This window comes from Alligator mississippiensis, chromosome 3, assembly GCF_030867095.1.
Source record: "Alligator mississippiensis isolate rAllMis1 chromosome 3, rAllMis1, whole genome shotgun sequence".
NCBI lineage: Eukaryota > Metazoa > Chordata > Crocodylia > Alligatoridae > Alligator > Alligator mississippiensis.
In genome coordinates this window covers 273,711,744-273,723,479 of record NC_081826.1, presented here as the reverse complement: position 1 = coordinate 273,723,479, position 11,736 = coordinate 273,711,744, and the positions used below count along the sequence as shown (strand labels likewise).

General features: G+C 44.7%; 1 long non-coding RNA gene across 1 annotated transcript; it reads left to right on the top strand.

The window, feature by feature from the left end:
* The first annotated feature begins 4,333 nt into the window (after positions 1-4,333).
* On the top strand, positions 4,334-6,532 carry LOC132249162 (uncharacterized). Its single transcript, XR_009460570.1, has 3 exons — positions 4,334-4,406; positions 5,913-6,058; positions 6,290-6,532. It is a non-coding gene; the product is annotated as an uncharacterized LOC132249162 (long non-coding RNA).
* Positions 6,533-11,736: the final 5,204 nt, after the last annotated feature.

Here is an 11,736-nt window from a genome sequence, read left to right as displayed (position 1 = left end):
CCACCTCTCCACTACTTGTTACCCATCCTGTGCTTCCTATATGATGACACAGTTAAATGATATAGGCAGAGGGAAGTATGAGCCTCCAAATGCTCCAAAACTGAGAAGACACCCACAGATACCTTTAAAACTCCAAACCAAAGTCTATCCCTAGTGTAGCCTATCTAGTTATTTTATTGATTCTCAGTAGTCTAACTCTGATGCCCTAATTTGGCAAATTTATCTTTGCAATGATGAGGTTTGTTCCTGAGTAGCATCTTGAAGATATTTGTATCATAGTTATTTGTATATATGCATTTTCTGATTCTCATCATTAGTCCGGCAACTAAGAAAGCAGAGCAGAAGCAGTAACTCTCTATAGTAACTTGAGAAGGCACCAAAGCTGCCCAGTAGCTAGCAACCAAGGGAACATCATTAAATGTAACCACAGTAGCTAACAACTGAGACTATGCCAATTATGTAACCACAGCATCCACAGTAGCGAGCAAGCTAGAGAACACCAAAAATGCAGTCTCAATTCAAGTTTTGAAATAATGTGCTGATGGTTTTTATTTTTGATTGGCTGTTGACACGAAATACAAGAAAAATAAAGAGATTTTTGGGCTATGAAAGATCCTGTTACCCATATGTACAATGCGCTTGTGTCATTTCATGTAATTTCAACTTGAAACACTGCACAATGATATTTCCACTCTGTATGGCCTGAGGTAATGAGCATAATGGAGTTTTTCAACAACATGATGTTGTTATTGTTTTAATCTCATTTTAATATATTTAATATCATACAGTTACTTAATCCTTGTTACTTACAATAAAGTTACTTAATCCTTGTTAAATTAAACTGGTAATATTATTACTGTTACAAAATGTAATGTATTTAGTATTTTTCCTGTGATAGATGCCATAAAGGAATTCACTCCTATAACCAATTCATATGGATGTGAATTCTGTAGTACAGTGGTGCTCAACCGCCGGCCTGCAGGTTGAATCTGGACCACAGGGACCATGCCATCCAACCCATGAACCCACAGGTCTGGATATTTGGTGGTGAAGAAGTGGTGGCAGCATGAATTGCTGCAGCTTCTAAAGCTGTGCCACCTAACACGGCTACTGCTCCCCTGCCACCAAATTTCTGGACCTGTGGGGAGCCCTGAGGACCAAATGACATGGCCCTGGTGCACTGGAATGGCTAAAGTAATCAAGATGGGATACAAGAAGAGTGTGGATGTAAGTTTTAGCTCTGGATAGAAAGAAAAGGACCTATATGAGAAATGTAATGGAGGAATGGATAGTCTGAAGGACCGAGAGAAATGAGGATAGCTTTTCAGATAGGGAACATAGGGGTGGTGTCATAATGATGATGAATAGGCTCTCTAGACAGGGTTTTAGAACAAGGCTGTCCAACTGGTGGCCCAAGAGGGGTTGAACTATGGCCCCTGGGGTGCAGACAGAAGTGTGGCTCCCCATTGTAGCTGAGAACACTTTGCAGGAAGAGTTCTGAGTTACAACGATCTGTGATGGGCCGGCATTGGGGATGATGCTCAAGGGCAACCAGCACGGTTTCATTAGGGGCAGGTCATGTCAGACCAACCTGATTGCCTTTTACGATCAGGTCACAAAAGCATTGGATGCAGGTGTCGCCATGGATGTAGTCTTTCTGGACTTCAGCAAGGCCTTTGACACTGTCTCCCACCCCATCCTCGTTAAAAAAACTAGGTGACTGTGGCATCGATGCCTACATGGTCAGATGGATTGCGAATTGGCTCAAGGGTCGTACTCAGAGGGTGGTGGTGGACGGGTCATATTCAACCTGGGGGGAAGTGGGCAGCGGAGTCCCCCAGGGCTCAGTCCTTGGGCCCGTGCTGTTCAATTTCTTTATCAGTGATTTGGACGATGGGGTGAAAAGCAACCTGTTCAAATTTGCTGATGATACCAAAATTTGGGGTGAGGTGGGCACGTTAGCAGGGAGGGAAAGACTGCAGAAAGACCTGGATAGGTTGCAAGGGTGGGCTAACAAAAACAGGATGCGTTTCAATATGGACAAGTGCAGGGTGCTGCACTTGGGCAGTAGTAACCAGCAGCACACTTATAAGATGGGAAACTCCCTTCTTGAGAGCACGGAGGCAGAAAGGGATCTTGGAGTCATCATTGATTCCAAGATGAACATGGGCCGACAATGCGAGGTCACGGTTGGCAGGACTAACCGGACCTTATCGTGTATCCACAGGTGCATCTCAAGTAGGTCCAAGGAGGTGATCCTCCCCTTCTACGCGCCACTGGTCAGGCCGCAGCTGGAGTACTGTGTTCAGTTGTGGGCACCCCACTTCAAGAGGGATGCGGACAACATTGAGAGGGTCCAGAGGAGGGCCACCTGCATGATCCGAGGACAGCAGGGCAGACCCTACAATGAGAGGCTACGGGACCTGAACCTGTTTAACCTTCACAAGAGAAGGCTGAGGGGGGACCTGGTGGCCGTCTATAAACTCACTAGGGGGGACCAGAAGAGTTTGGGGGAGACCTTGTTTCCCCTAGCGCCCCCCAGGATAACAAGGAATAACGGCCACAAGTTGCTGGAGAGGAGGTTTAGATTAGACATCCATAGGAACTACTTCACAGTTAGGGCGGCTAGGATATGGAACCAACTTCCAAGGGAAGTGGTGCTGGCTCCTACCCTGGGGGTTTTTAAGAAGCGGCTTGATGCCTACCTGACTGGGGTCATTTGAGCCCAGTTTTCTTCCTGCCCAGGCAGGGTATCGGACCTGAAGATCTGCAAGGTCCCTTCCGACCCTACTTCTATGATTCTATGATCCCCTGAAACATACAGAAGTTCACTATTGGTTTCAGGGGAAAGGGAATCTAGCTGCTTGCTGGGAGCCTGCGGCCAGTTTCCCCTAACAGCCCCATCTCTCTCCCAGCCTGTCCCTGATTCAGAATGGGAGGGGGGAAAGGGAGCAGAGGGAACTCAGTCTAGAGCAGTAGTCACCATCCAGTCAATTGCGATTGACTGGTCGATTGTGGAGCCTCTGACAGTCAATCTCAATTGGGGGTGGATGGGGGGGCTTAGCATGTGTATGCATGTACGTGTATGCTTAGCCCTCCCAGACTGAGATGTACTGTCAGAGGCTCCACATCCTGCCGGACAGGCAGGGGCATGGCTTAGCTCAGTGGTGGGATGCACGTGGCATTGCGTTGCTCACCAAATGACATGGCCCTGGTGCAATGAGTCACTCTGTGGCTGGATTTGGCATACCTGGTTGGGCTAGAGTGCCAGATAACATGGATACAGCTTATGGACGGACTCTGCCTATAGTATTTGGCTGGTGGACTGGCCTTACACCACTCATCTGACCCATGCAGCCATATGGTTGAGTAGCACCGCTCTAGTAGGAAGATATCTTTTATGTTGCTTTCATACCATATTGCAGCTATATTCAGTCATAAAAAGGGATAATACTGCATAACAATGGCACAGTACAGAGTACATCCACATCATCATTTGATTTCCAAGTTTGAAGGCTAATTGGCCTAGGTTAAAAAACAGCTAAAAGTAAGATCCAGGGAAATAAAGCCCAGAATTAGAAACTAACCTATTTATTAACAGGCATCTTTAGTTTCCTATACACATGAACATGCTTATATATGACAATGAAAATAATGCTGATCATACTTTTAACTTCAGTTGAAATGAAACATAAGCAGCTTGACCAATTTCATTCACTTTGGGTGTTAGGTGAAACAAAAGCTATATTTTGGTTTGTTTTAATAAGCAAATCAAACATAACACCAAAATGGATGTTTTTTTTCTGTGGGAATTTGGAGGCTTGAGAAAACATTTTCCCTACCATAGGCAGGTGGATGGGGAAAATGGCTTACAAACGAAGATGGGTGAGTTTTTGAGGGTTAAATATTTTATTCCTCTCTCTCTCAATACAGATTCAGGTAAACTGGAAACATTTATATATTCATGTCATATCCAGTGAGTAGTTTGGGAAAAATCAAATGTTTTTTCTTTTGACATTTTTAAAAAATGTTTTGAATTTTCATTTTGACAAGACATTTATGTCTAAAATTTAGCTATGTTTAATTTAACAACTAAACATGAAACATAACAAATGTTTTTTAAGGTTTTTATTCTGTGTTAAAACCTGAAAAAATGTTTTTTTGATGACCTGAAAAAGGTTTTTTGGTCTTGGTCTGGTCATCAATCTGAAAATCACTTGTTTGTACTGTACAGTTTTACTTACATGCTGTCTAGAATGAATATGAAAATATACTATGCAGCATCAGTACAAGGGAAAAATAATAAAATGCTAATCCAGCTGTATTGTTTTTCAGTTAGTTTTGTAGGAAAATGGACCGTTGCTTCCAGTGGTTGTGTTTTGCATTCCTGCAAGTACTGACAGAAGGTACCCCTCTTCTTACATAAGAGTGTTACGTCTCATTAAATGTGCATGCTATACAAAATAGCTTATAATGAAATCTGCCAAGACTGATTGAAAAAGCAACAGTTCAAAATGAGGTTGAGAAAGTAACTCTGACCAGGATGTCCTATTTTGCTGGTTTGGCTGCTCTGATTGAAACCGTCTGTGAAGCAACAGCCTTTGCGTGATAGGCCCAGACACAAATTAATAAGTCGACAGTGTGTTGACCTACTAAACAAAAAGCACAACAGCCCGATAACTACAAACAGACGCAGTTACTTTACTGCTTAGTTAAAAACTTCCCCCCCCAGAGCTTTTATGCAGTGGCTTCTTCTGGTTTTATGTAATTTTCCCTATGGAAATTTACAAAACTATGGTCAATCCCACCTGTGAAAGATTGTATCATTTAACCCAGAGGTTACGTCTCCTGATACTAGTTCAGGAAAAGGCACCTTTTTAACAGTTTTATATAAGGCAAATTCAGTCCAGTGAATTTGAATATGTATGGCCAGATTTTCATCCTCAGTGGAAAAACATCAACTTTCATCAGCTAAAGATCTCTGATCATTCTTTTTCTAAACTGGAATTCCATAGTGGAAAGTGATTAATGTTAACACAGTAACCCTACAATATAATAGTCTGATCTTTTGCTTTATTTAAGAAGTTTTAAGGACTCTGTATCCTCAAGGAGTGAGTCAGATATATTTTTGTATGTGACTACCATTCTCCGAGTAGCCATGAATATCTTTCAGGGTGGCCTTTGATAGAAGAATCCAAATATTGCCTTTGTTTTTCTGCATGAGACATTATATGCAAGCCGCTGGTTGTAAGGACACTCTGGCATTCTGCAGGTCACATGTTTAGCGATTTATTCCAGCAAACTCAAACAATGTTTTTTTCATTATCCTCATGTTTTTACCAAAGTTTTGTATAACACTGCATAATTGGTCTCTTAATGATATTTACAGCAGAAAGGGTGTATCTCAAATGCCTACTTCCAAGCTATCCAAACACCTGGTTAAGATAAATCTTTTAATAGCACTTCAGTTTTTGTTAACTCTTCTGTTACTGAATCTTTTTAAAACCTAATTGCCAAAATCAGGAGAATTAGACTAACACGTAAACCAGCCATAAGAATTTCCGAGAAACATTTTCATTAGTTATGTGTGTACTATACAGTGAAGCAAATCAAATTGTTTCATGGTTTCAAGCATTAATCTCATTGTCAAATAGTCAATTCAATTTATGACTTCTTTTTTCAATTTCTAAATTCCAAATTCAATTGGACTAATAGTTTCCATATTGAAGATAGTTTCACAGCCTGAGTAAAGCAGGGATTTTCCCATGAAAATAACAGATTGAAAAAGTGAACAATATTCATCACGATATAAGGGGAAAAGAAACATTGCCCAGCTGTAACATCTATGTCACTGTATATGTGGATTGTCTTTGTCTTGCCAGTAAATAGGATTTTCTGATGTTGAATTAAAGCTTCTGCGTTGTTAAAACACTGACACAAGAACAGACAAGAGGATTTGCACTTATCCTGAATACCTGCATGCTTCAAGTGCACTGGGAGAGAAGGGGCTGAGAGCCAACTGTCTTTAGTCTGGTCTATGGGAAAATGCAGATCCAGGGTAAGATCATAGCGGAACATATATTCTTGTTTTTACAAAATGTGTGGGTTTAAACCATTTTAAATTAAAGGCTTACCAAAGTATTTTTAAAAGCATTTGCAAGGGCACTTCTTAGCTGCTGGTTACCCATGACCTTTCCAGTCCTGATTTTTGTGGCATTGTGGTTGGATCAGAAAAAGAAGGTCCTTTAGTTTTTAAAAGTATTGTATAACCCTTCCATTATTTTCCCAGACTACTTCTAGGTCCAGTTCATCTGGTTCTATTGCAACAAATGTCAGGTGGGGGAAAGCAAGGTAAGAATTTTAAGTAATCACTTTAGGCAAACTTTATTTTACTTCTGTTGCTGTTTGGCTTTCCATTGGGCTCTTTTCTTCAATCTCAGAAATGACTGAAGTTCTGGATACTGTTGTTGTTATTATTATTAGATTATTGTGAATGACCTTAAAGCACAGGGGTGTAGGTTGTAGCTGTGACATAGGCAGACAAGGTTCTTTGGGTGAATCTGATAGCTTTTATTAGACCAACTAAATAGTTGGAGAACAATTTTTAAGCAAGCTTCCGGGTTCAAAAACCCTTCATCAGGTCTAAGAAAGGGTTTTTGAACCTGAACGCTTGCTTAAAAATTGTTCTCCAACTATTTAGTTGGTCTAATAAAAAATATCAGATTCACCCAAAGAACCTTGTCTGCCTACGACCTTAAAGTAGGTACTTTTACTGACATGGTGGCCAGGTCCACATGAGCAGGGGCATGCCTTTGCAGCAGCATAAATAGTAGCAGCACAAATGTGTGCCTCTACTTTGTGTAGCAGTGCACACCCCTGCACGTGTGTTTTGCAGTAGCACATATTGTTCTGCTGCTCCATGTGCTGTGGCGGGTGGGAGGAGGGGGGGTTAGAGGGGAAGGGGGTCTTGCTGGGGCACAGGGTGCCTGAGCAGGGGCTAGCCATCCCATGTGCTGAGGCACCCTGTGCTGCAACCAGTTGGGGAGCAGCATTGCGAAGCCCTCATACTGAGGCACCCTGCGCTCCAGCCAGCCAGCTCCCTTCTTGACTGGGGCATAGCATGCTTGGAGACAGGGGAGCAGACAGCCCTGCTCCCCTGTCTCCTTGTGCCTCAGTGCAGGGCATGTAGAGCCCCCATGCTAAGGCACAGTGTGCCTTGAGATGGGGGAGTAGGCAGCTCTGCGGCTGGCTGGGGCACAGTATGGGGGCTTCACAGTGCATAGAGACAGGAGAGGAGGCAGCCTAGGTCTACCTGCTTCCCCGTCTCTGCGTTTGTCCTGGTGCCTGCCACTTTAGTATGGTTTCCACTGTTTTTTTTCCAGGGTTTTTTTTTGCTACCAGGAAATCCAAGTAGCAAATTTTGTGCCAGCTTTGCAAATTAGCAGTACTACACACTGATTAACATGCAACTTGTGCAGTTTGTGGTGTTGCAAAGAGGTTTGCAGCACCATGAACCACACGTCTGCTTGTCTACATGAGACGCTACTGTGCAGTTGTTACTGAGCACAGAAAGGGAGAAGGAAAGGGATCTTGTTACCAGAGGCGGAAGGGATCTTGGAGTCATTATTGACTCCAAGATGATCATGAGCCGCCAATGCCAGGCCGCAGCCAGCAAGGCAGCCATACCTTGTCATGCATCCAAAGGTGCATCTCAGGCTGGTTAAGAGAGGTGATACTCCCCCTCTATGCAACTTTGGTCAGGCTGCAGTTGGAGTACTGTGTCCAGTACTGGGCGCCGCACTTCAAAAGGGACGTGGCCAGCCTGGAGAGGGTTCAGAGGAGGGCCACCCGCTTGGCGAGAGGGCAGCAGGACAGGCCCTATGAGGAGAGACTGAGGGACCTGAACCTGTTCAGGCTCTGCAAGAGGAGGCTGAGGGGGGACCTGGTGGCTGCCTACAAACTCATCAGGAGAGATCATCATCAAATAGGTAGAGCCCTTTTCTCCCCAGCACCACCTGGGGTGACAAGGAACAATGGTAATAAGCTGATGGAGAATAGGTTTAGGTTGGAGATCAGAAGGCAATATTTTAGTTAGGGTAGCCAAAATCTGGAACCAACTTCCCAGGGGAGTGGTCCTCGTCCCTACCTTTGGCAAATTCAAGAGGAGGTTGGATGATCACCTGTCTGGGGTCTTGTGAAACCAGTATTCATTCCTGCCTGTGGCAGGGGGTCAGGCTAGATGATCTGTTCAGGTCCCTCCTGACCCTAGCTACTATGAAACTATGAGCATTTGTATAGTACTTGTATTAGCAAGCACTAAATAAGTGCTGCACCGACGAATGTCTTTTAGGTAATGCTACTGCACAGAAGCCTAATAATGCCATGCAGCAGTGTATTAGCACTGTCTGTTCTGTGATGCTCTACTGCACAGTATTTTTTGGCTACTGCGCAGTCAGCATCTTGTGTAGATGCTCCCAAAGATGCCTGACTATTACGTCAGCTACCTAAGCTGAAAATGTAGATCCCGAAAACCCAGATGTACTCAAATTCTGTATGTGCATAACCTTTTGCCATTGGTCTTGTGCATAACTATTCAAGTCATGAGGATACCAGGCAGTGTAGTGCCTAAACCCGAATAAAATCACAGACTAAGCATCACATATCTATCTTACCTGTAGAATCTGAATATACTTCCTAGACAGGACCATATACAGAGGACAAGGCAACGTTTTCCTGATTATACCAGTAACTCAGAGGTTACAGCTGTTACTGGAGATGTGGGATGTCCACATTTAAACCCTCTACCTGATTTGATTAAAGGCAATGTACTAATTACTGGATTCACTGCTATAACTGATGGGGCAGGGGGGTTTGGGCAGCCAGCCAGCAGCCCTGGGAGCTACATTTATAAAGAGCTCAAAAATAGTCATCACTGCAGGGGCAGCTGACTATGTCCCCACAGTTGACATCACAGCAGCCAGTGCTACCCCATGCATTATGGCTACTTTAGGCAAAGAGCTGCCCTGCCACACTTCTGACTGAATTATACAGTGTTTTGAGAAAAGAATCTTCTTCAGTCACTACAGTTGGAGCTGTTCCACTTTGTATAAATTCCTTAAATATGAATTTGGTTAGAGTGCTTGTGTAAATGCTTTTATAGATGGTAATCTCAGCTCTATCCTAGGAGCTGTAAGATCTTGGTTCAAGTCTTCACTCCTCTGCCTGATTTGGAGCAATTTCCACTTGTGCCTTTAACATCCCAGATGACTATACAAACTATACATCTTCTTCAGCAATCCCTCACAGTCAAGGATGACTGTCTTCCATGATTGTCTTATTTGTGGATCCAAAGGTGGCTGATGAGGCTGATCCAGGATTGACAGACCATGTTGCAGTTCAGGCATATGTTTCTGTGTGGAGGGGTTGACTCTGGAGTCCTGATTTGGGTCTCGGTATGCTGTGTCTGCTACTCTAGCTTTTCCATCTCCTGCTGTCATTGTAATGTTTCAAAGTACTGAGATCCTTGCAGCAGACTTTTCTTCCATTTTGGGCAGTTCTGGGCAATAGTCTCCCATGAGTTGATGTTGATGTTGCATTTTTTCAAGCTGGCTTTGAGGATGTCCTTGAAGTGCTTTCTCTGCCATTCTCTTGAGCGTATACCTGGACTGAGCTGGGAGAATGCAACTTGCTTTTGGAATCAGACATCTAGATGATGTGGCTGGCCCCGCCAAGTTGATGTTGGATGATCATTGCCCTGATGCACATTGGGTCTGCTTGCAGGATGATCATAATGTTGGTGCAACTATTTTCTTACTGAATTCAAAGGATCTTCCACAGGCAGTATTGATGATACTTCTCCAACAACTTGAGGCATCTCCTGTATGTTGTCCATGTCTCAGCTCCATCCAATAAGGTGGCAATCACAACCACTTCATAAACCATGAACTTGGTTTTGGATCTGATGTCATGATCTTCGAACGCCCATTTCCTCAGGCACCTGAAGTATTTACTTGCACATTTGAAGTGATGCTGGATTTCTTCATCAATGTCAGCCTTCTGTGAGAGATGGCTCCTGGGGTACAGGAAAAATTCAACCATCTCCAAGGTGTTTATGATTGCTTGAAGGTGTGCTTCTGAGTGAGCACACACTACAGCATCATCAGTGTACTGGAGCTTAGTAGCTGAAGTCGGGGTGGTTTTGGTTTTGGTTTTGGTTCAAAGGAACTGAGATTAAACAGCTTACTATCCATTAGGGCTGTGCAAAGCTTCGAGTGGTGATTTGATTCGGAGGAGATTCGGTCTGATTTGGTGGATGAATCTCTGAATCCAAATTGAATCAGGGAACCAATTTAAAGGTCCAAATTGACTCAAAGCTCTTCGAATCTTCGGCAAAGATTTGGAGAGCTTTGACAATTTGGGCAGTCCCCAGTTTGGGCACTCTGAGCTGGTAAATACTAGGGGCAGAGGAGGGGAGGCTGGGGGAGGGGACCATGGGGGGGGACCCCTGCCAGGCCCTCTGACTCTCCCACTCCTCCAGCCAAACTGGGACCCTTGCCTGCTCCCCCATGGATGCCCCTGCCCACCCCAGCTCCTGGTACTTTAAAAAACAGCCGCAGTGCTCACCGGGTGCTGCCAGGCAGGGGGTGATCTCCACTGCCCCATGCTGCATGGGAGGCACTGCATGAGACCCCTTGACCCCCCCCCGCTCCCCTGGTCCCCCCATGGCTGCCCTGCTGGCCAGGGCTCCGGCCCCTTAAGAAAAAAAAAAGCCAAGAAAAGCCCCAGGACTCACTGCACCTGGTGCAGCCTTGGGGTTTTGGGGGCTTGTGCAGATCCCCCACATGGTGTGGGGCAGCGGGGATCACCCCCCTGCCAGCAGGAGTGGTGAGTCCCGGGGTTTCTTCAGGTTTTTTTTTTCTTAATGGGCTGGAGCTGGCCTGTGCGTGGCACCCATGAGGGGGCTGGGGGAGTGGTGGGAGGGGAGAACCCCCATGCAGCGGGGGGCAGCGGGGATCGCCCCCTGCCTGGCAGCACCTGCTGAGCCAGGGCTTTTATTTCCCCAAGTGCTGGGAGCTGGCGAAGGCGAGGAAGCCATTGCTGGGCTGGGAGAGGGGTGAAGGATGAGCTTTGCCTGGCTGATTCGGATATTCAGAGATTTGGCTGCTGCCAAATCTCTGAATCAGATTTGGCCAAATCGAATCAGGACAGTGATTCAAATCACTGAATTGAATCACTGTCCCCCAAATTGGCTGAATCTAAATCCAAAACAAATACTAGTTGTTTCACAAAGGCCTACTACTATCCATTCAGTAGTTTAGTTCCACTCTGACTGGAAGTTTGTTTGTGGTCAGATGTAGCTTCATGGTAAAAAAATATCAGGAAGAGTGTTGGAACAATGATGCAGCCTCACTTAACTCCCATCTTACCCTCAAAGGGACCTGTAATAGATTCATTACTGAGGACCACTGCTCACATACCATCATGGAGCAGGCAAAAATGGTGACAAATTTTGGTGGGCATCTATACTTCAGAAGGATCCTTCACAGTGCTTCTCAGTTGACAGAGTTGAAGGCTTGTGTGAGGTCCAAGAAGGCCATGTGGAGGGGATTATGTTGTCCCTGATATTTTTCTGCAGCTGGTGAGCAGTGAAGATCATGTTGGTTGTGCCTTTCAATACCCTAAACCCACACAGAGATTCCAGGAGGAGTTCTTCAGCAAGTGGAAGGAGATGATTCA